This window comes from Rhinopithecus bieti, unplaced genomic scaffold, assembly GCF_001698545.2.
Source record: "Rhinopithecus bieti isolate Rb0 unplaced genomic scaffold, ASM169854v2 scaffold_1070, whole genome shotgun sequence".
NCBI classification, from domain to species: domain Eukaryota; kingdom Metazoa; phylum Chordata; class Mammalia; order Primates; family Cercopithecidae; genus Rhinopithecus; species Rhinopithecus bieti.
The window spans coordinates 1,619,070-1,644,879 of record NW_016803844.1 but is presented as its reverse complement, the minus strand read 5'-3'; the positions used below and the strand labels follow the sequence as shown (position 1 = coordinate 1,644,879).

At 36.3% G+C, this 25,810-nt stretch overlaps 1 protein-coding gene across 1 annotated transcript in view; it reads left to right on the top strand.

Annotated features, from left to right (window-relative positions):
• Positions 1–25,810, top strand: part of PDZRN4 (PDZ domain containing ring finger 4) — a 418,740-nt gene that overhangs the window by 312,643 nt on the left and 80,287 nt on the right. The window lies entirely within an intron of this gene.

Here is a 25,810-nt window from a genome sequence, read left to right as displayed (position 1 = left end):
GTCTCTGCCTGAGGAGCACCCTCCACCATAGCCCCACACCAGCACAGCATGAACTTCTGGTGGAGAACTAGCCATAGCACCCATAGGTAATAAACAACCTAGAAGTTCTGGAAAATAAGGGAAAATGTACAATACAAATATGTAATAATACACATAAACACATAAAATCATGTAGCTCCACCAATATGCAAACCTTCTACTCAGCAACACTCCTGACTGAGTTAATCATACACTTTGAATACAGTGGTGGTTGGAAATGACCCCTTTAAGAAACTTGTGGGTGCAGAGCTACAGTGACAAACTTTCTTATGACAAAGTGCACCCCTATGGCAGCCTCCCTTAAGCAACTTAAATATTATGAAAGTATGCAAATGGAGAAAGAGTAATTTCTGTTAACCAACATCGTGTTCTTTTTCTTCTCACTCTTGCTGAAGGTCTTTGTTTATTGGTTTATTTTGTTTGCTGTTTATTGTCACATATAACAGGTGAAGTCAAGGAGAAATGTGAAATAGTCAATTCCAGAGTAAATTGTTTCTGTTGCCACATTTGAAAATATATTAGGATAGCTGAATTTAGCTTTAAAAAGGATTTATTCTTTACTTTGGCAGAGAGGATGATTCTATCTATTGGTTTGCCTTTAAAATATTGCCTTCTACAAGGCAGAAATTATTTATTAGAATATTAATAATTTATTATTTTTTAGGGAATTTTCTATAATAAATAGTAATTATATCTATAATTTGAATGACCATTTGATGATCGTTAATGATGATAATTGTGATGATTTTTATACAGAAACTCAGAGATAGTCATATGATAAATGAATGCATGTTGAATTTACTTTAGCTCTTATGATGAACTATGTAATAATAAGACTAATTATAATAATTACTAGGGTGATGATTATAAACATAAATCATTGAAAAAATATGCTGAGAATCGTGCTCCATTTAAAATAAAATGTGCTACTTTTATAAAATTTCTTTATAGAAGTCAATTTGCTTTTTTAAAACATATTTTCATACACTAAGTTTTCTGTTAGCATAAGCAATTATATTTCTAATTAACTTCAAAGTAATCAATAGGTGGCAAATGATATCAATAAGCCAGTCCAAGTAATAAAATGCACATGAATTTAGTAACAATATTATTCTATATTACTTTTTTTTTTTTTTTGAAGACGGGAGTTTCACTCTTGTTGCCCAGGCTGGAGTACAGTGGCGCGATCTTGGCTCACTGCAACCTCCATGCCTCCCAGGTTCAAGCAATTCTCCTGCCTCAGCCTCCCAAGTAGCTGGGATTACAGGCATGCACCACCATGCCCAGCTAATTTTGTATTTTTAGTAGAGATGGGGTTTCTCCATGTTGGTCAAGCTGGCCTCGAACTCCTGACCTCAGGTGATCCACCTACCTTGGCTTCCCAAAGTGCTGGGATTACAGGTGTGAGCCACGGCACCCGGCCCTGTATTAGTTATTAGAAAGACCAATTCCATTTGAAATATTTCATATCACACAGTACTATTTGTTAATCAACTGTGACAAAACAACTAGATACACTTTTATAGATACATATTTTTGTCAGGACACATTTTACCTCTTCAGATACATTAAAAGGTAATTAATTTTCTCTGACAGTGTTTTAATTTTTTTGGTGCTAAATAACTTTTTATTAATTTAATTTTAATTGACAGTATTGTGTACACTAATGGAATACAGTCTGATGTTTGATCTATGCATATAATGTAGAAAAGTTCAATGTTTTTAAAAAGGAGTATCCTAGGCTCATCACGTCCCTTTTTACCATGATTGTATGTTAATATCATGATAGTACCAGGTGTCACTCTAAGCGGTTGCTAGCTCATGTGGTCTTCTCGATAAACATATGAGATTGTAGTAATACCATTTCTATGTTAACAGTTAGAAAACTGAGGAATAGAATAGTTAAAGCAGTTAGAAAACAGGCATAGAATAGCAGTCATTGCACTGCTAACTAGTGGAATCATATGTGAACTAAGAAATTGAACATCACATCCCTTGCTCTGGACCATACTAGACTAAAGTTCTTTTTGTACTAGGAACAACTAAAATGTTAAAGTATTAAGTTTTTACATAATAGTATTGCAATGTAGCTAAATAAGCATACCATTATTGAGCAGCCAATAAGTGGATAGAATGAAAATACACTTTATTTCAGAACAGAAAAGACAAAAGAAGTTGGGAGTTACTTTAGCCTCTTAAGTTGGGAAAGATACTACAATGTGCTTTTTATTTTGAAACTAAAGCCTCATAGAATAGATAAAATATATTTAAATGACCCAATGAAATCACCATTTTTGGAGGTCAAAAAGTGATCTTAGCAATTCCATATGATTCAGCCTGTTACCAACATAACACCACAATTATTTCTTATTAAGAGTAGGTCATAAATTATAAAGGGGGAGATGCAAGGATTCAAAAAGAGTAATGCATGGTCCTTGTCATAAGAGAGTTTACAATATGATTATAGGAACAAACCATGCATACCTGTAAATTTAAATGATACCACTCAGGAAATCTTAGAGTGGGATTGTGCTCATATGCCAGGGCTCCAAGAGCCTTTCCTATAAAACCAATAGAAGTTCAAGGGCAGGAATAAGCTCTCAGGATTTCAGGAAGAGACATGGCATCCTCACTGTACCTCCCAAGAACACTTCTGAGTATTCCTGCCAGATTTTGCTAACTTCTGGCCATGGGCCCCATGGAAACTGCACACACTGAGTGTTTCATGCTGATTCAAGCTTGCACTCCTGTTGATTATCTCTTGTTATATATTTATCTCTCCAGCTGTGGCCCTGGTGACCTGCTTACTAAGCACCAGCCTCTATCCCCACCTGCTGCCCTTTTTCTCCAACATCTGATCTTTGTCTCTACTTCTTATATCCAGTGGAGCTGTCCCCAGTGCCCCTCCTGCTATCCAATAAAACCCAACCTACTAAGTGACCAAGTTATAAATATTGTGTAATAAAGTCTTTGAAAGCAACCGAAATACTTAGTATTGTAATTTTTAGGAAAGTCTTTGAGAATCAGAGTTTTTGGGAAAAACCTTCACTGAAAATGGGTAAGCCTTGAATGGAGATTTGAACATCTGGTAGAATTTGGATGAATGGCAAAATAAAAGTTAAGATACTTAGGCTGTAGAAAGAGTGGAACTAAAAGAACTGCACAGAGGTACCCATGGCCTGTGAAGAGGATAAGAAATTGTCCAGCCAAAGTGAAGATTAAATGCAGTGAGGGATAAATGAGAAAGATTAATTAAAGTAGTTTCTGTCCAGTCCTCAATGTTAGGCTGAGGGCTTTGCATCACAACCAATAATAGCCACCACATACTGAGTATCTACTGTGTGTCAGACACTGACATATGACTTCCCAGTTTTACCCAACTGAAGAAAGTAATTACCAATTGCACAGATGAGACACTGAGATCCAGAGAGGTTAAGTGTCTTATCAAAGGCTATATTTTAAAATTATTTTTAATCTCTTATAAAGTATTTATTATACAAAAGGCTCAGATCTAAGCACTTGGCGAAAATGAATGCATTTAAACTACACAACAACCCAATGAGTGTGCTATTATTATTCTCACTTTCTGTTAGAGTTAAATGAGGTACCCAGGGGTTTCCTAACTTGCTCAAAGTCTTACAGTTTGTAAATGATGGAGTAGATATTCAAACACAGGAGGCTTTGCTCTAGGGTCTGTGTTCTTATGCACTCTTCTAATAGCTGTGAAACTGGGGATCTCAGGGACACTAAAGGTTTTGAGCAGGATAATTATCTATGCAAAGTGGCTTACAAGTATTATTAAATACTTCAGTGGGAAGTCAGGTGGAGGATTATGGCTATCATTTTAACCTGAGATGACTGAGGCCTGGATTAGGGCAGAATTGGTGAAGACACAGAGAAAAACCTGTGGGAAATCCTACAAAGGAAGAATAAAGCAGATGTGAGAACTAATTAAATATGAAACATAGGTGTGAAGGAAAAATATTTGATTCTGAGGATGCACAATTGATTCTGACTAGCTAGAATTAAAATAAAACTATCTTATATAAAAGAAATTTGCAAGGAATATTTTGAGGCAGATTTTGTGCCTAGGCTGGAAAATGAAAGTAAAACTATCTAGAGAATTACTGGACATAGATACCTGAATTTCCCGTCGTACATTGGATGTACTTATTTATATTCAATAGTGTAGTTATAGTATATCATAATAATGTGTTTATGTTTCTGCTTCTCCTACCTAGAAGTGATTTCTAGGTTCTCTCATCCCTTTGAATCCTCGTTGCCTAACACAGCACCCAGTAACATAATAGATGCTCAATAAATATGATTGAATGAATAAGAATTATCTAGATAATAATAATAGCTATGCTCTTGAGTCTATAAGGAAAATTGTAGAAAAATGAGGACCAGGTATCATATTTATCTTTTTTTCTGGAGATTATAGTCTCAGCTCTATCTTTTCCTAATAAAATCTGAAATATGCAGCCTGTAAAATTGTAGGGTAAAATAAATCACCAGATGTTTAACAAAATATTACCTTAGAATTGTCTTAATGGTTTAGTAGTTAGAATCAATATATGACTATTGCTTTCATGTCTTTAATTATGTTTATCTAGAGCACTTGATTGCTAGGCTATAAGTGATATGGAGAAACAAATTCTTTGCAGCTTTAAATAATATTGTAGAAAATTCTTATAGAACATTCATGTACTGAAAGTGACTTTTATTTCTTGATTATAAATAATGAAGTATTTGGGCCCTGTGTTCTCCTGGATCTAAACCACTCTGAAAGAGCAAGTCAATGGTGTAATACTAGCAGTTCAAATTTTATTTATTTCTTTCATACATAATTTCATGAAAATCGTAATTTCTTTTGTATGCATGTAGTATTTGAGATGCGTTAGAAATGTTCAATACCTGGATGGTATCTTGAACACAATATTTACAGATCCCTTTCTACTTATCTCCTTTGCTCTCCTCCCCTTTGTTTTCTTCTTTTGACCTCCAGGAGTAAATGTTGTCTGTACCATTTTTTGGTACTTGCTACTTTGTATTTTAAGCTATGGTTCCACATGTAAAGAATTTCAGCTCCTTGAGGATATTGTGTCTCCAACATTCAAAAATCCTCCTTAGCACCCAGCAAACCTCCATTCATACCACACTTGTTCACACACACACACACACACACACACACACACAGGGAGCATATCCGAATGCCATTTGTTGACTGACAGCCTTTTGAGATCCCAAAGTACCTTGAAGTTAGTCTTTTAGTATCCCTGTAAGTACATGATTATGATTTTGAAAACTTTGTATATAAAGAAAGAAACAAGGTATTGAAATGAAAATTACCTGCCTGATTTGTTTCTCTTTATTAGGTTGATTTTACATGTGTAGTAATAGTTGTTTTTGCAAAATTGACTGACACTACTCATTTCCATGCTATGTATGCATTGCTAAAGAAACAGCATAATAAACCAGGGGTAGAATCACAATTAGAGCTTAAAATTAGGAGGTTTGTATCTCATTTTTATTATAAATTGTTAAATGAGACCTAAAATGAACTGGTGTTTAAATGCCATTCTTTACAAAAGCTGAATTAGGTGACCACTCAAAACTGAAACAGATGACCTTTTTGTTTGATACTGGTTCACCCACTTAGCCCTCTTCTAATGTTTGTTTTTGCCAGGCAGAAAGGCCTATAAACCCTCCCCTTCCCAATGCTCCTACCCGAGGAACACCTGAAACCTTTGGTCTACTCTAAGAGCTTTGCTGTATTTATGAAAAGCTCCTCTTAACCAGGTGTTTCACTCTTTCAGGAAGGTGACACACTGTTGACAGCTCTGATAGTGAAAGGAAATTGACAAGCCTAAGCACCTAACGTCCTCAAACTACCTGATAATGATGGTGGTTCCCATGTCTGCCTGGCAGCCTTGATCTCCAATTAAGCATCTGTGGAAGCTGGAAAGCAGGCCTCTTAATTGGGAAGCTGCAGATGCAAGGCAGGTTACAATTTCTGCCAAGACATTTATCAGTCAAGCCAAGCTTCCTCCCCTCTTTCTCATGCTTGCATTTATGTTTTGTTATTCTGCAGTCCCCTACACTGTAAGGCAAGGAGGCTATTTAGTGAAGATCTGAATATACAAAAGTCATTTTGCATGAGCAACTTTCAGCTCCATAAATAACCTCCTACTGAAGCAGGATCCATGACGAATTTAGTCCTAATTACACCTTACTCTCACCCTTCCTCTGTAACTCCCATTAAGATATATTGTCTAGGACACATGCAGGGGATCTGTTTGCAGCTATCTTTTACATAGAACTGATTGTTTAATTGCAGATTAAAGATTAATGCAAGTATAATGATTCCATAAGGACACTTCAGACAAAACCATCCTACATCAGGCTGCCTGCCTCCATTTTTCAATTTGACCATAAATTTGGCTGGGAATTAAATAGTAAGTAGCCGTGATTGCAACTCTGGTCTCTGAAGGCACTCACGGGAATGAAAATAAATGAACAGGCTCTCACACAAAGCATGTTTCATTATGGTCATTAGTGGGCAGATTCTCAACAGTATTGAAGGTGAAATTGTCTAGAAAAGAGGTTGGCACATGTCTGTTAAGGATAGCTGAAAAGGATGGTGAAAAGGATGGAAGTGGTTTGGGTTGGGGACGATTGTGGCATAGTTTGCGTATTTTAACTCCTTTTGTTTATTTCCATTGTTCAAAAGTTAGCAGCCATCAGCAAAAGGTTCTTTTTACTACAGAACCACAAAAACATAAGCTTTTTTTAGTATGGGTTCAAAACTGGCATGATGTACAATATGAATATAAATGTAAATGATGGTTATTTGGTGAACAGACCAACGCCGCACAAAATAGCCAAATAAAATTATCATAGAATAAACATGACATTATGAAAAGCCTGCAGGCACCTTTACCATGTATGTGGTAATAATTTTGATTATGAAATGCTTATCTTTGGAATTCTCTTGCATTTTTCAGGTAAGAGACAATTTTTCCTTAAAACTTTGGCATTGTTGACATGATGGCCATCCATTGTAAGTATGGCATTAAATTTATTTTGTCATATTATTCTCTTGCTTATCAGTGAGCAAATTAACCTACATGATATAAATAAGAGGACAAATGTGGCTGCTTTGGTCTTTATTTTGTGACCACTAGTTCTGTGTCCCCCAATAATATATTTTATCCCATAGGTACCTTAAATGTTATTACACTAATAATACATTAATATTTTTTGAGACAAAGTCTCACTCTGTCATGTCATGCAGACTGGAGTGCAGTGGTGCAATCTTGGCTCACTGCAACCTCCTTCTCCTGAGTTCAAACAATTCTCATGCCTCAGTCTCCAGAGTAGCTGAGATTACAGGCATGCACCACCATATCCAGGTAATTTCTGTATTTTCAGTAGAGACGAGATTTCAGCATGCTGACCAGGCTGGTCTTCAGCTCCTGACCTCAGGTGATCCACCTGTCTCGGCCTCCCAAAGTGCTGGGATTACAAACACGAGTCACTGCACCCAGCCTGTTAATTTTTTTTTTTTTTTTTTTTGAGACGAAGCCTTGCTCTGTCGCCTGGGCTGGAGTGCCGTGGCCGGATCTCTGCTCACTGCAAGCTCCGCCTCCCGGGTTCACGCCATTCTTCTGCCTCAGCCTCCCGAGTAGCTGGGACTATAGGCGCCCGCCACCTCGCCTGGCTAGTTTTTTGTATTTTTTAGTAGAGACGGGGTTTCACCGTGTTAGCCAGGATGGTCTCGATCTCCTGACCTCGTGATCCGCCCATCTCGGCCTCCCAAAGTGCTGGGATTACAGGCTTGAGCCACCGCGCCCGGCCTAGCCTGTTAATTTAAATATACTTACATATATACATTAGTTTGAGTTATGCTAGTATTTGAGAAGCTGGTTTTCATTTATTACAAAAAAAAAGACCAGAGACTATTCCTATTATAATATGTAAATATGTTCAAAAACATTTTCACCTGTTGCCAATTTACATGAAGCCAAGACATAAACTAAAATCTGACAAGACACAAATTTTTCCTCACATTCTCTACAGTTTTACAAAAGTCCTTTTATATGGAGGAACAAATACAACTATGATGACAACATGACCTAATAATGATATTTAGAAAGAAAATCCTAAGATGTTTTAGAGTCATAATGACGTTATTCCTTACTGTTCTGATATCCAGGGAGATCTCCTAGGAAAAATTAATGAAACTATGCTAATGCTTGATAAACTCTGTTAAAACCATATTGCCTCAGAAACATACATAAAATGACAAAGCTTCAGCATTTGTAGAGATGTTCCAAATCAAAATTCTAAGGGAAAATAATTGTGTTTTAGTTTTCCATGAGTTAGGAAAATAAAGACCAAAGCAATCTTTTCCTCCCTCACCAAAATAAATTCAAGTAGTTGTGAAAAAAGTAAGTTTTTATTCTTGTTAATGAAATCCATCCAAATACTCAATATCAAAATTGACAGGAAGAGTCCAGGATTAGGAATAATGATTTTACCAATGACATATTAATGAGATACAGTAGCGGACAGACAAAAGAATGTAATCATATCCTGACTTGGATATGGGTATCTGTTTTCGATTGATAGACAGAAAGAAAAGCTGACTTCCTCTTGAGATTGGAATAGTATTGATTTTTCAGGAAACTAAAGTAGATGACACAGTACTTTTTTTTTTTTTTTTTACAGTCCAATAGATCAGATAGTTATAATAGTATTATGATACTATGTATCCATTCACTTTTACTTTGTTCCATTATTACTTCAAAATTCTTCTATGGCTGAGAGAATGATTGAATAACTCCTCATGTGCATGGGATTATTTTATGAAAGAGGTTAACCAGCTGCTCACTATTTTCACTGAAGAGTGAGCAAGAAGAAATAATTTAAATTGAAGTAGCAGTTCTTTAAGTTGCATGAGAATCATGATCATTGCCATCATCATCAGTCCAAAGCCTCCCTACACATGAGTTCCTGCTGTGCACAGAGAAAAGTGCTTCCTCTTTGGAAAGAGGGTTAGATGCAAGAAAAACTTCACAAGAGAAATTCCAGAATACGCATGTGTATAGATCTCTTTATAGAAACATGTGAACGTGTCTCTTTGTTCAAGATATCAATAACAAATTTGCACTAAAGAATATGAGAGCCCAAAAAATGTAAGAAATGTGTGATTTAATTAATGTATGCACATTTTAAAATAGTTTTTATCCTTAAAACCACTCGTTTGATCCACCTGACTGTTTCATCTATTCTGAATAGCTTTTATATTAAATGTGAGTGAACATCATTGGTCCATACTTTATAAAACTAAATCAAATGAATTAATGTGATTTTCATGAAACAAGATGGTTCATCTCTTGTAAAGAGATGTAATTCTTTGCATATTTTAAGTCTGTATAATGCTCATGAAACATTTGTGTAGAATTCTTCCTCTGTAAATTAGCTATTATAATTTAAAGTTTGTGGGCATGATTTGGGAATATTGGCAATTTCTTCTCTCATGCATGATAGCCATCTTCTTTTACCCACCACCTGTTGAGAAAGCAGCTGGCCTGTTTATTGTCTCTGTGGCCTGGAGTCCTTTCAAAGTGAAGCTTGCTTGTCACCTCATCCTAGTTTTGATCCTATTCACAATACATGCAAATCTAACATTAGTTCATTGCTCCATTACCAAGTGGCTGGAATATTATACATAGTCAAGTTGATATTTGAAGTGAAATGTATTCCCATTTCTTTGTTCTATATCTATTTATTATACTAAGAACATAGATGTTCAATGGAGTAAGAGATCTTTCTGAGGTTTTGATCTTTTAGAGACTGATTCTGGACTGGACATCAAAGCATAACATGCTATGAGGATATAAAATTAATAGTAGTGAGTTTTATTTCGTATCCCAAATGCCTGGTGGGACGGTTTCTACAATGTGTCTACTTCTACTGAATGAAGTTTTAAGGAATATAATAAACAAAAACATATAAACGAATCAATATTGCTATTAATTTTTTCCCAATATCAAGCTCAGTTAACAAATACAGATTTTATATAAATATTTTATGATTTCTTACTTTCTCTTCTCCTGAAAGATTTTTTTTTCAGACTGTCAACATACAGCAAGATAGGAGAGTAGGAATAGAAAGAGACATTCTGTTCAACTCAGGTGTGAGTCTAGGTGAATATGCTGATACTCTGTAGAATGAAGAAGATATAAGATTTCAGCAGGTCATACAGAAGATAATTTCAAAGCATGACTAAGTCAAAATTATTTTGTTTGATAAACTAAACAGTACATGTCAGATAAATTAAATATAAAAGCCAAAACAAAACCTTAAATTACAGGGTTTTTTTTTTTTTTTCTAATAGGCTATATTTTAGACATCTTCATTTTCCTCCCTCTGTATAAATGAAATAAGCTGCACATGAGGAAACTGTGGTGTAAGAATTTCTCCAAATGCATGAGCCCCGAAATATATCTATCCCACCATTTCCCATAATGCCTCACATTTCTCCTGTAGAGGTTGGTGCCTGTGAGCTACGTCATGATCTATCCATTTGTACCAACCTATCAGTGATAGGAACCTATCACCCATCATAACAGGAGCAGCTTGTAGTCACCTCTGTTTTTTCTCTTCCCAGTCTGACCACCCATATTTAGACACTCACCTCATTTGCTCTCCAATCCTCAGTTTCTCTTCCTTCCAACCTAGCCTATAGAATATTACCAAATTACTCTTTCTCAAGAATGAAGCTACATGTACTTCTTTGCTCAAAACCCTCCTGCCTATACAACCAAGTCCAACTTATTAATTTGGCATTTAACCACCCCCAATCTGCCCCTTACTCCCTCTCCCTGTTCTTCCACATGAAAAACTTGAATCTGGTAAATTAGTCTTATCATATCAAAAGTCTTCCTTCTTGTATGTCATTGATCCAGCTATCTTTCTCTGGCTTTCTCTTTATTTCCCATTTGAAAACATGTTATTTAAACCTCCCTTCAAAACAAGCTCAAATCCAAGTCTTTTGTAAAGTTTTCCCTGATCCTCAGTAATCCTGAGAGTTTTTTCAGCCTGCACTGATTGTTTGCACTAGTAATTTCTCACTTAGTATATACTATATTACATTATTGTTTATCTTTCTTACTTACATGCCCAATCTCTACAACTAAATCGAGAGCCTCTCCAGACAGAAACAGAATCTTATATTTATTTGCCAGTGTCATATATATTACATTTCTCTATGTAGAGTAAGCATTTACTAGATGTTTGTAGATAATGATGATCAATTTACCAGATTAAGAAGAATAATTTAATTATAACAACACTTTATAAAGACTTCAGTTTTGGCATTTTAGTGCTTTTGGCAACAACTAGCATACCCCACCAAAAATGGATTAAACAGAGGACTTCAAATGCATTTTGATCATATCAAAACATTCCAGAAATAACTGTTCCCAGCTTGGATCAGTGAATCACTGATGTCTGAGCATTGGGTTATCTTCTCTGTCTTTCTTTTAGACTTTTCCTCATTGTCGCAAAGGGGCTGCCACAGCTGTAAGCATCACATCTTCACATAGCCAAACCTAAGGTGGAAAGAAAGAGAAGGTGTTTTCCTTGTCACCTATCTCTGATATCAAGATGAAAAATCCTAGATATACCTCAGCAGATTCCCACAGAAATACTTTGGGCCAGTGTAGGATTGTATATGCTTGTAGCTATCAAGGAAGTTGGAAAAGAAAAATCTGAAATATTTAGTTTAGGATGAGAACTTGAATTCTACAACAAGGAAAAAAAGGAAGAGGGAAATAACTGTTGGCTGGTCAACCAATAGTATTTGTCACCAGGTAAGATTCACATTCAATTAACAATCATTAAGTACTTAAAGTGGCAGGATCCATATCAGCTTCTGTTATATATGTTGAGTTATTTATTTCTCATAACAGTCCTGTAAGATTAATATTATTCTCCCATTTTACAGATGAAGAAACTGAGGCTCAGAGAGGTTAGATTGTTATCAAATTTAAGTAAATAAGAGAGCTGACATTTAGGTCCATTTTGTAAGGCTAATATCAGCATATTTTCTACTGTACCTCAGCTGAGTCTCAGAGCAGAACATTTTAACGATACATGTAGAAGAAGAAAACCAACTAGGATGGGATAGGAGAGTATACTTAGTGTATAGCAAGAAAGGTAGCAAGGATGGCACAAGTACATTGACCTTCTAATGAGTGTGGCTGGGTATGAGGGAATGGGGGAAATAGGGCATCATCCACAGAGGTTAGCCTAGGATCAACCCTCAGAGTTTCAATAACATTTTTAATATTATGCAATTACTTATATTTATATAAACAATATTTAACTTTTGAGAAAATTAATATTGACATTAAAATTATATATATAATATATATTATATATGGCATTTGAGAAGCTGTCATGAAGTGGAATTTTCGGGAGACATAATTTACATGAGATCTAAAGCACAGCCTGTACTCCAGCTTAGTCTTTAAATATTCCTACCCTTTTATATTTTTCCCTCTTTATCAAAGAATAGATAGTAGGTGAGCTCCACAACCAAAGTTGATGATTTCTTCTTCATTTTTCAATTTCCTTTTTTAAGGTTATCAAAAAATAGCAATTCATTTTCATTCTCTCTATGAACTTACACAAGATCCCACACAGTAAGCTTACTAAAAGAGAAGGGTATCAAGAAGAGTGAAAAATAATATAGGTCTCTTCTGAAATTTCTTAGGATTCTTATAGTGCCAGAGGACTTGAACAGGATCCTAAATCTCTCTTTTTCCAGGGTGGGAGAGGAAGCTGTCAGGAAGTAGAAAAGAGACGGTGACTGAGATTACCAACCCTTCCCCACCCCATGTAGGGAGCTTCAGAGCAATGTGTAGAATTGATGTAAGACACGCTATTCCTTCGTAAAAGCATCAAAAATATTAAAATACTCCTATTATCTGTGCTTAGCCTCCAGCTTCTTTTAATGGTCTTCCCAGATCTCACAAGAACTCGGACTAGATGGACTGTATGAGTTCAAATGGTAGCAACAGAGTAACAATTAATGGTTCTTGTCAGGATCCATAAATTACAGCATCTTACTGCTAGTCTTTTTTAAAGATTTTGGGCAGCTTATTAAAGCATCTAGCCTTCGTTCCAATGTGGCCTTGAAAAGAAAAGAAATAAACAACCAGTCAAGTAGAAATTCTCTTTGGCTTAATGCATAGTCCAGTAGTACACACATTGCATTTATGAGAAAAGAGCATTCTTCATCTGACATGTGAACTTACATTCTTTTCATCTAAATTTGTTGTGCTCATCTTTTATCTTTGTTAAATTTAACCTGGATTCCACTCTGAAAAAAAAAATTTTTTTCAAAAAGCTAAATAGATGAAAATATCTCAGGTTTGTGTGTAAGATTCTACTCCTCTTGTTTGTTAGATACCCTAATAAAGTTTATCAACTTATTTTTAAATGAAAGAGAATAATGATCTCTATTACACAGAGAACGTATTAGTGTCTTATAGCAAAATTGAGGGAAGAATTTTCCTCACAAGTTGAGGGACAAGGTGAAATTGAGAAAAGATATTTGTAAATACTCAAAATAGTCATAAGAGATCAAAGTAAATCTATGTGAATTTTTGAACTTGAAACCTACCTTTCTCAAAATTGCAGGATTGAAAAGATTATTTATGTGTTGGCTTCTTATTACTGCAACCAACCAACTAACTTGATATTGTTAACCTTAGTGCCGTTTGGCATGTTAGTAAAGTAATTAAGAGTTTTTGTTTAAATCCTGACTGTTCATGAACGAGCTATGTGAATTTAGATAAGTCACTTAAAATCACTGCATCTGTTTCTCACCTGCCCCCAAAACATAATAGGAGCACTCCACCACAGGGAGGTTTTTCACTTACTAAATGCTGAATGCATACAGGATATTTAACACTTGTGAATAGTAAGTGCTTTATTAATGTTAGTTATTAGAAACATTGTTTTGTATATTTCCATCTCACCTCATATAACGCTGACCAAACCAAGGAGTCCAAAGACCAGATAGATCTCTACTGCCCAGATTTGCTGTAAACTTAACATTGTATCTTTGGGCTATTTATGTAACCCTTATGATTCTGTTTCCTTAACCCACAGATGAAGCTTCTTGTCCTAATAGTCTTTGTGGGCATGTTGATAGTTTTCCTCATTGCAGGACATTGGACACCAAAGAATATCAGGTAGTAGGTCAGGGTTGCTTACAATCCTGACCACAAAGTGACTTGTGTCTTTTAGGTTGTAACCTCCCTCTGGCTATCCAAGGCTGGTCCTTACCAAGCTTTCCAGGTCTGATTCCCTAGTCATCCATCCCATGCCTCATAATCTGCCCCTTTTCTCCAGCCTCAACCTCCCCAGGGAAAAACATATTTGCTCTGGACCCAGGTTTCTGAATACCAGAGTTCTGATATTAGTTGATCTGACAAACACATCCACAGTAAGTTGCAGTAAATGCTAATACTATGTGTTGCTATTTCCAGAAAAGACATGCTTGTTTATTTTCTACTTGAGACAGAGCAATAGAGGGAAAGGGAGGACTTTCAGGCACCTCTTATTCATTGAGCGAATAAGAAGAAGGTTCTCCCTGGGCAGGCAAACTGCATTATTCTGTATTTGGTACAAGGCAAGTCAAACAGTGTATACCCCTATACCGATCCTGAGATGACTAGAATTTAGAGACTGGCTATTCCTGTGGTTCAATTCCGGTACGGAAATGACAAGTCAGGAAATTCCCGGCATGCCAGGACTCACGGGAGGTGTTGCTATTCTTACTGTCACATATCTGAGACCACTATTAACCACTGAAATCTAGAATTGCTCATGCTCTTTCTCTCTCTCTTTCTTTTTCTCACTCTTTGTCTTTCTTTCTCTCTCTCTCTTCAGAATCCTGTTCTGTTTTATTTCTATATGAGATTATGTAGAAAAAAGAAAACAAAAATAGCTCATTACCTGGAATATCATTTGATCAGCATTTTGGATTTAAAAATCTGTGATAATTATAGCGAACTATTTTAAATGAATAAAATATGAGTCATTCTTGTTCTCTGACATGATTAAAATCCAGAAATCAGTTCTTGGTCCTAAATTTACTATTTGTGTTTATTTTGAAGTAGAAATAAAGGCAAGACAGTTTGCCATTTCCTTTATGTGTCTTTGCTACAACTTAGTCTCAAAAAACAATTTAACCAGAAATACACCTAAAGGTAGGCTGCTAAATTAGTTAAAAAATTTAAAACTTACTGAGATGGACTAAGACAACATACTGTTTAAAAAAGAAGAAAAAATGGAAAGGTGACAATAGCTTTTCAATATTATTATGTGAAAAATCACAATCAATAGTTTCCAGTTTTATGTAAGGCAGAACAATGGAATATCACGGACCTATGTTATATCATAGTTCTACATATTTTTAAAAAACATTATTTCAACCCTTTGTTACTAGGAGTTTTTATGTACAGGTTGGATGACCACTTGACAGAGATATTGTAAAAGACATTCAAATATTGAGGGCAGGTTAAATAAAATGACTTCGAAGGTGCCTTCTAACACTGAAAAAAATAAATATGGGAGTCCCATTTTGTTAAATCCAATGTTTGAGATACTTTCCAAATTGAGTTGGGGGATACAAAAACACAGAAAACAATATAACTTGGTATTATCTCGGGTATGGAGCCAGCCCAACTGGGGTTCAAACCTCATTGCTTTTATGCAACATAAACTGAGATACTTAAACTTTATCTGTTTGTCATGCAAAAAATAGGTGAAGTAATAATGCTCAACATAAGGGAGTTATTGCAAAAATGGAATCAAACAAGATTCTATATAATGCATCATGCTGGGCACAGAGTAAGAACTCAGTGAATGAGGGTTCATGATTTCTGTGGATGATCTACCTAAAGATTGCAAGAGAAATAAGCAATAATATGAGAAGGTAGCAGCTGGGAAAGTGCAGGCAATGGCAGAGAGGGAAGAAGGAAGATTGACCAAATGGGAATGTGAATGATGAAAATAGAGGAAAAAAATCAGACTAAGAAAAGGGGGGAAAGCTTTATTGGAAAGTTGTGTGTCATGGGAAAACAACTCAAGGTAAAAGTCCCTGTCCACAAAGTGGCCTAGGTGTCTGATTCCTGTGAGCTCATCTCTTACTCCTCTCCTCTGCTCACTCTCTTCTGTTCTCTCTTCCTTCCTGGGGCACCCAAATTTGTCAGGAATGCTTCCACCCTTGGGCCTTTGCCATGACTGTTTCTCTCCTTAGGTTCCAGCTAGAGGCAGGAGCATTCCTTAACCTCTTAACTAAATCTTCACTCCAATGTCTAGCACTGTCTCAGTGAGACCTACACTGGCCACAAAAGAAATATTACAACTCCCCTCCTCCTGCCCCAGTTCTTCTCACTGTTTTATATTTTTTTCATAGCAGTTGACACATAATCAACTTTCCATATGCTTAAAATTAATTGAAGTATTTTTACATTGACTGCCTGCCTTACTAAAATGTAAACACGCTGAGGTCAGAGATTTTGTCTGATCTGTTCATTGACATTATCTCAGTGTCTAGAACAAGGTCTGGCACATGGGTGGTGCCCAGTAATTTTTTTTTTTTAATTCATGAATGAAAATGGAAGGGGAAAAGAAGGAGGAAGAAACTAATTCCAGACTCAGGAAAAATATTTTCTAATTTTCCATTTTAATTAGTATTCCCAGTGCTTTGACAGGAGCATAACATTACACACTAGAAAGGTCTCAACATCTAATTATATTTAAATTATAACTGTTAGCTTTGAGTTGTAATAATATCATTTGTCTTTGATTCTACCATAACCAGCTCTAAATAGACTAGAACTTGAAACACGATAAACAGAGAACCTCAACTATGTGTATTAAAAAGTGTTCAATATTGAGAATTTTAAAAATATGTTGGTTTCTAAAAATTACTAATTGTGCAAAGTGTCTATTTACATGTTTGGTTATATACCAACAATATTCTTTAATTCATAAGGCTTGTCTCTTGACATCTAGTTGAAGTATCTGAAGCTCTGATATCTAGCAATTAAAATTATGGTGGAAGCAACTAGATTCTGTCACACTTGATCACCTCTTTCTGTGTCATGCTTGGCCACCCTTAATGAGGAAAGATGGAAAATGTCTACTACTTCTTAAAGTGAGAATTTTCCCAAATTGGAGTTCTAAAGTTAAGAAAGTAGTTCTTCATTGGGTAAACATAGTAATTGACTTTTATAGCCTTTTTGAAAATACATATGTATGTATCCTTTTTAAATCTAGAAAGAAATGCATTATATATGAATGAATGAACAAGCAACGAGTCTACTGTGTTTCTTTCCATTGGCATCCAAAATAACAGTATGCAGTCATGTCAGGAGCACCAAATAGTCAAGTACTATTTTCAGAACAAATGTTACAAGGTGTTATTTTAATCCGGCAATGTTTCACTGCCTTTTAGCCCTGTAAAACTATACTCTGTCATCTCCTCCACATTCCATTATCCAGCATCCTAAATCCTGACCCAAGTCAGTGAAGTGTACAGATAATCAACGTGAAGCAGAGCATTTCTAGAAGAGCATATGGAATCTCGAACAGTTTTCAGTGCATATTAACAGTGTTTATGTTATTATTTATTAGGGTGTGTATTACAGTCATATGTTATACTTGAGGTTATCACTACTTGAGAAGGATTTGGAAAACTTAAGTTTAGAGGAAATTACAATATTAAATAAGAGATAGAAAATAAGATCTATAAGGAAAATTTATTGAAACGCACTCTTTGTTGAAATAACTAAACGACAGTCCTCTGAAATCCAGGGATCCTTGTCTTCTCAATCCTTGTCATATGGCCACTGCCATCAACGAATAATTTTATCTCATTAATGGCAGCTCGAGAAACCTGGCATGCAGTCACTGATAGGTAAGTGACAGCTTCTGAGGCTGTACACCAGGACAATGCCATAGTGGAAGAACCACAACCATCACAGTTAACTTTCCCTGGCTGGCGGGGAAAAAAAAAAAATTTAAGCCCTGTTAAGTAATATTCCTTGCTATTTTATTCAGATATAATCCAAGTCAATTTGTCCCTTTAAAATATAAAATGAAAACAATAATCCATGAAACACAAGTGAAGTTCTATCCTTCAACTTCTGTGTTATAGTGTTTTATCTCTCTCATAGGAAACCTAGGTCCTGATTAGATCCAGCATTCTTCAATTTTAATGGAGTAAATTGTGACTCAAAGGAATCCTAAAGTAAATGTTCTCAAGTGGATGTGATCTCACCCTCTAGGGCAACTTTGTCTAACCCATGGCCCATGGTCTGCATATGGCCCAGGACAGCCTTGAAAGTGGCCTGTCACAAATGCATACACTTTCTTAAAACAAATTTGTAAACTTTCTTACATTATGAGGTTATTTTTTGAGATTTTTTTTTTTTTTTAAGCACATCAGCTATTGTTAGTGGTAGTGTATTTTACGTGTGGCCCAGGACAATTCTTCTTCTCCCAGTGTAGCCCGGGGAAGCCAAAAGCCTGGACACCTCTGCTAGTCTAGGGAATATTTGGCACTCTCTGGAAACATTTTTGGAGCTATTTTGGGTGGGGGCAGAGGTGTGCTTCTGACATCTAGTGGATACAGGCCAGGGATGCTACTAAACATCCTTAATGCAGAAGACAGCCTCCTACAACAAAGACTTATCCAGCCCCAAATGCCAACAGTACTGCAGTTGAGAAATCCCAGACTAAATGTTCTAGCACTATTCAAGAGGCAGTTCAGTCACTTAAGAATAATTCCCACAGTTGCTCCTCTCTGTGCACCTTGTGTTAGAGTAATCATGAGGGTAATGGAGCAGTAGATGAACTTACCTCCATGTTTGGAATCTCAGCACTTTACATGCAGTGTTTAGTATAAGCAGTTAGGGGCAGTCAACTCACCCTTCTCTAAACTAAGTTTATTATTTTATTTTGTAAGATTTAGACTTCATAAAGCATAAATATTTTACTGAGATTTCCAGTTTTTGGTCCCCCCGCCCCAAAAGAGAACTCTTACCTTGCGAAGCTGTCATTTGATAAGGTTAGGACATCAACAAAAATTTAATGTTGACACCAATTAGCCATAACCTGCAAACTGAGTATTTCACAAGGGCCAAGTTCAGCCAATAGTTCTGGGCTCCAGTTTCTATTAATACTCAAATCAAATATAGTCATTAGAACTTGAGAATCAATAATAGATTCTGGCTTCTTGTTATCATTGACTTCTTTGATAAGTAATTTTGTTGAGAACATATTTGAGTTTAAATTAACAACCATTTCCTATATCCTGTACAGTGATTAACTAATCTGGGCATTAAATTGAGAAGAAAGGAGAGAATTCTCCAGTTGACATAACAAGACTGAGAGCCAGTCAAGACTTTTAACCTCAGCTTTACCACTTGTTGTGTGACCTTGGTAAAAAAAAAAAAAAAAAAAAGTCAAACCAGTATTCGCCTCTTATTTAAGATGTGGATAATACTTAAAACCCCTGTGAGCAGTGAGATAAATATTGGTGTGGTAATTAATGTATAAATTGCCAAATAGATTGCAGATATCAAGACTAACTCGCCTCATCTGTGATGACTTCACATGTGTTTGAAACTTACTATGGATTGAAGTTTCCAGAGCTTAAGAGACTTTTCCAGGTCTACGTTGCTAGCAAATGGTGAAACTAGAATGACTATTTAAGTCTTCTGACCATGAATCCAAGGCTTTTTGTTTATAGTATTCTGCTCCTTCAGATCTATACCATCCAAAAATTTGCGAACATGCTTTCTCAGCATGTCTAAATTTGCCATAATTATTTGCAAACATTGAAAGAAAACTATTTGGAATGCCATGTCCATAACAAAGTATTAGAAATAATTCACGTATTTTTGTTGACTTCCTACTCTATCTCACATATTAGTTACTCTTTATATATGTGCATATATTATATATTGTAATACTTTATATATGTTATTGCATTTATTATATGTTATCTCCCTCACAGGAGCACCTCCTCATGAATTCCTCAGAGTCCCAAGACTCTCTTGTCTTGAGGCTGGTTTTTCTCCAAGATCCTTTGTTTTATTGATTTATTGATTTTAGCGAGGGGATCTCACTTTGTCACCCAGGCTGGAACAAGGTCCTCTACTTTGAACTTCTACTACACAATTCTCCCCACACATTTCAAGAAATTCCCATCCTCTAACTATTGGTGCAGTCTAACCCTTCAAAGTCCATCTTCTCAGCCCTAGAAGTACATAACTCAGATTCATATCTGAGTCATTAGAATAATCTTTCATGGGTTCCAACAAGACAGAGCAGAGGATGCTTCCGTACTCTAAGTAGCACAGAACATTTCAAGGTGAGCATGAGCACTGCCAGGCTTTCTGAGGTTCCCTACAGTGTAGTAGCACATCTGCCACATTACTCTTCTGAGTGTCCAGTGGGATAGCTGTTAAATTACACGCACATCCTGCATGTCCATTTTATCCCGATATATGAATCCTCAGAGAAAGTTGTCTAAACTGTCAGTCAAGTCCAATCAGTAAGTGAAAAATTCTGTGAAAATTGGGACAAATAAGGTAACCATGAATCCTGGCCGGGCGCGGTGGCTCATACCTGTAATCCCAGCACTTTGGGAGGCCAAGGTGGGCAGATTACGAGGTCAGGAGATCGAGACCATCCTGGCTAACACAGTAAAACCCTGTCTCTACTAAAAATGTAAAAAATTAGCCTGGCATGGTGGCACACGCCTGTAGACCCAGCTACTCAAGAGGCTGAGGCAGGAGAATCACTTGGACCCAGGAGGTGGAGGTTGCAGTGAGCCAAGATCGCACCACTGCACTCCAGCCTGGGCGACAGAGTGAGACTCCATCTCAAAAACAAACAAACAAACAAACAAAAAACAAAAACCATGAATACTGGCTTTCCCTCTCCAGGTGAATGTTTTCTGCCTGTGCCTTCATAGATAATGTTAGTGGATCACTGGGAAAGCCTGTGTCAAGAGAGGCCAACTAAGGCACAATTCTAAAAAAGACAAGACTATTTTCTGCAGTTTTTAGGATAATTGTCTTTAATACTTTTGTTGTCATTGGAAATTGCACATTATACTATAAACTGATTAAGCATTGAATACATTATCATGTATTTAATAAGAGCTACTTCTGATATATTATTACTGGTGGCCTTTGTGAAACCTGCAAATTTTTGCCTCTGTGTTTTATTCTATTCTGTATTTGGTTCCAATACCTTTATTAACATCCAGTATAGACTGAATAAAAATATTTTCACTTGATATAATTTTAGTAACCTAATTTATACTTGTTTCTTTCATACATATTCATATGAAGACCACATAACCCTCAGAAAAATGGAACTTATGCTATGAATTGATTAGTGTATCAAGCACTTGCATCAGATGCATACAAAATGCATGTTCTTCAATATGTACAACTACTAAATCCTACCTGTTACTATAACAGTCTCAAAAAATAAAACAGCAATGGCAATGTGATAGTTAATTTTTAAGTTTTACACATTAAAACATCTGTAGAAAGTAAGGAAAAAGTATCATCTAAGGTTAGTTTATTATCTTATTTCTTTTATATGTAAAACTCTTGAAACTAAATCTTGCTTTCAAGAAGACAAGGAGAAGAAAGAAATAATAGATAATATGAAAAGCATGTGACTACCTCCCATTAGAGGTTTCTTTCACAAAAATTAAGAAAAGGATCAGAAGAGCAAAATTATGCTATTCTTATCATGGATAGCATACCTTAAGAGCAGAAAAGATTGGGAGGGGATGAGTGTTTACTATTCAAAGTGAAAGCCATCATGATTCTGCAAGGAAGAGGGTGTTTTAACTTTGCTTTGTGATTTGAGCATTTTATCAGGTTGTAAGAGTTGAAAATCTCTGAGTCTCATTCAGCCATTTAAAAGGAAATGAAGGGAAGGAACTGTTTAATGCCAAGTCTAACTGTCCTAGCATTTGTATTAAGATGGAGCTACCCAAAGTTCTCTAAAGTATGAGATCTTCGTGGTGCAAGAAAAGAATCAGACTTCTTTTTGCATTCTACTAGTCTCTCCTTCTGGATTATTCTTTACACCTTTGAAATGTCCAAGTCACTCAGGGATAGCTATTTGTAAGCTGCCACTATGAGATGACATTTAAAATGAATGAAAAAGATATAGACAACATCCTCTCTAAATCAACAAAATCAACCTTGGCTTGAAAGCTGGTGAGAAAGGCTCGTTTTCTGTCCCATTCTTCTGTGCATATGACACTCTGGAAATTATACATTCTGTTTCACAGAACTAAATATTTATTACCAGAGGAAAATAGATTATTAATTACAGCCAAAGGCTGCTTTGATTAAATATACAATTAATTAGCTATGCTAAGCTCATCCATCCCAGAGCTCCTAATATTTTCAGCCCGATGATTCTTCTAGTACTTTTAATTAAAATTGTTCTAAAAAGCCACAAGTTAGCTGCATGTGCACTTAAACTGAAGTTATCTCTGCAGTGTTTCACTGGTTTCCGTATGCCATGTAATTAATCTTTAGTGATTAAATGTACATAAAATCATCGGAGATGCAAAGTAATTTGTGCAGACATGGAACAATGGAGAGCTTTTACTGGGCCTTGGCAGGATTGTTTTATCTGCTGAAAATTATTTCAAAAGCATACAGATGTTAATTGCTTGAAGGAAATAAATGTACAAAATTGTGCCCTTCTCTCCCACTCTTCCAAATGAAGCTAAATAAAATCAATAATATTAGTACAGAAAAATTCTGTGGCAATTTGAATTTAAGGATGTGATGACTCTATTTGGTGGAGATGCATCCACTTTGTTGCCCTGCCTTGTTTGCTTGCTGAGGCAAAAATAGTGTCATGTAAAACATGGTTTGCAGAAAGTGCCACCCCAAATAGTATTGCCTCGTACACGCATGCTCTCAGATAGACCTGAAACCTTCCGTTGGTTACAACTCTCCGTACACTCCAGTTGCTGTCTTACGGAAATCCTGTTTGAATCACTCATAGTGATTGTGTCCACGAAGGTAAAAGCAGGTAAGAACCCAGGCGGTCTTTTTCACTTGGAACTTTGTCCTATCTTATCCCAGTGGGCTGCTGAATTTTTGTAAGGCAGCAACAGCTTTACCTCAAAGGTGGCCTACGCTGGAAGATTGGCAGGCACTAAGTCACCTCCTTTCTGAGCTTTTCCTGATTCACTTATATTAAAAAAAAATAATGGGGGGATTCTTTTTACCGAAGTTTTAAGCTGCATCAAGATTAATGCTTATTCACGCATATGCATACATTATTATACATTTTTGGAACTGAAGTAATCTTTGGAGAGCATTGTGGTCTAACCTGTTCATTTTATGGAAAAAAATTTTTTTTTTTCGCTTTGCAGCTGGAGTTTCCTTGTCCTGGGAACATAAGTTAGAACAATTATCCACACGGTTATGAACGGGGATCAAGCAGTTGATTCACCACTTAACTGTAATATTATGAACTACTTACTGTATTTACTAAAAGGAAATAAGAGAATAAACTTCCCACCAATCATCTTGTTCAAGTTTTAGAGCTTCTATGATAATATTCTATTGATGTTTAAAAATAATTAATATGAATGTATAGAAAAATCCTGGGTGTTTTTTCACATAGTGTCATCTTTAGCAAGTTGCTTAACCTATTTAGTTTTTTAACCTATGGGATGAATATAATAATATCTGCACCTGTAGTGGCAGACAGTACCAACCAGCATGTATGACACAAATAGTAAGCACTCAACAAATTTTTGTTACTGTTGTTGTTATTATTATCTATTTCAAGGTGCACTTAGAGATACCCATGTCTATGAAATTACTGGGGCAAATTCTAACTATTCTATAGAAAATAGCATCAGTTGGTACTTTAAAGTCTTTTTTTTTTTTTTTTTTTTTTTTTTTTTTTGCCTTAGGCGTCAATCTACGTTTCATTAATATAGAACAAAATATTTCTTTTCTAAATCTATGAATTTGAGGAAGTTGAGGGCATGGTGTTGGGAAGGTTATGGGCTCAAGTTCAGGTGGTTTTACTTGCGGATGTAGAAGCTTGTGAATTTCCCTTAGGGCTTGGCCTTTCTACTGTGATTTCGTGTCATCGACTGAACTCAACAAGTGTCAGGCTGCATTCAGATGACAGAATTGATTGTTGAAAGTGATTTAAGCCTCCTGCTTCTCCTAGGAAACCGGCTGTTCGTTCAAATTTTGTCCTGTCCTTTCAAACTGGTGTGAAATACCATTCGTCGCATAGGCACTAAGTTAAAAATGCTGGTATTGAAAAGCACAGTTGTATGTCATGCAAGTTGTACTTTCTTATGTTAATGTCCATGTTGCACAACTTCTATATATTCTCTTTGGTAACATACCTTTCTGAGTTCATATCCTACACAAAGGTATAATAATGCAGGTGGAGGACCCTAGAAAGTATGAGTGTGTGTGTGTGTGTGCGCGCGCGTGTGTGTGAAAGAGAGAATGAGAAACAGAGGGAGAGATTGAATGTGTTTATGGTGGAACAGTTACCCAATTGACTAGGTGGGTAATAACTAGAAAAGTTGAGTTTCAGAATATTGGAAGAAGTAAATTTTGATTTCTGAAATAACCTCTGAAAACACAAGTCTTCAAGGGATGGGCAACATCTACTTGGAATACCTTTATATACTTGAAATTCAACCTCTACAGCTTGTATTTCTGCACAGTGTGGATTAATTGGTGGGAATAGATACCAAGGCTAGGCTGTTACTGAAAATCTGCCAATCTGAATCCATGGGGCCCACTGGAATCCATGTGAATGGGAGCATCAGGATACCATTTGACAGTTCTCTTCATCCTCCTCCAACTGGACTATCCACACTGTCCCTGTCTTGACCCAAGTACCCATCATTTTTCCCTCTAATTTCCTAAATGGTTTCCCTGCTCCCATTCAGTTACGTCTCACCACAGCCTTCCAAGTTTTACACCCCTAAACCTAAATGAGGCCACACTACTTTTCAGATGAAGGTATTTTGTAAAAATCCTTTACCATGACCCGTGGAGGACATTGGGATCTATGTGAAAGCTGTCTTTCTCTACAACTTCTTCCCCAAGACTCAGTCACCCCAGACCTCTCATGGTGCCCAGAGGACTTACTCTTTCATGCCTCAACCCTGGGGAATCCTTTCTCCCATCTGTGCAGTTTATGAAGTTCTTCATCTCATCAGACCCACCTCAAACGTCAAAGTCCTGGAGTCACATCCCGATAGCCCAGGCATAGTTAGTGCTTTGTGCTGTTGCAGAGCTGTTAATACCTTCCTTTTAGCTCTTTATGAGTTTGGTTCCAATTATAGATGTATATGTTGTTTTTCCCAGATTGTGAGAGCAGGTGCCTTTCCTTGCTCAGCCTGTTACACTCATTTACACTCAACTTCCACAACTTTCAAATGGGGATAAAATACTTACCTACTATGACTGTTCTTGGATATGATTGAGATAATATAGACCAAGGGCTTGGCTCAGCTCCTGACACTCCATGAGTTCTCACTCAGTGATAACTAGTATTACTGTCATTGCCACTGCCAGGAATGTAATGTATATCCCCAGAGAGTAGCCTCATCTCTGTCACTTAAGAGTTAGGAAGG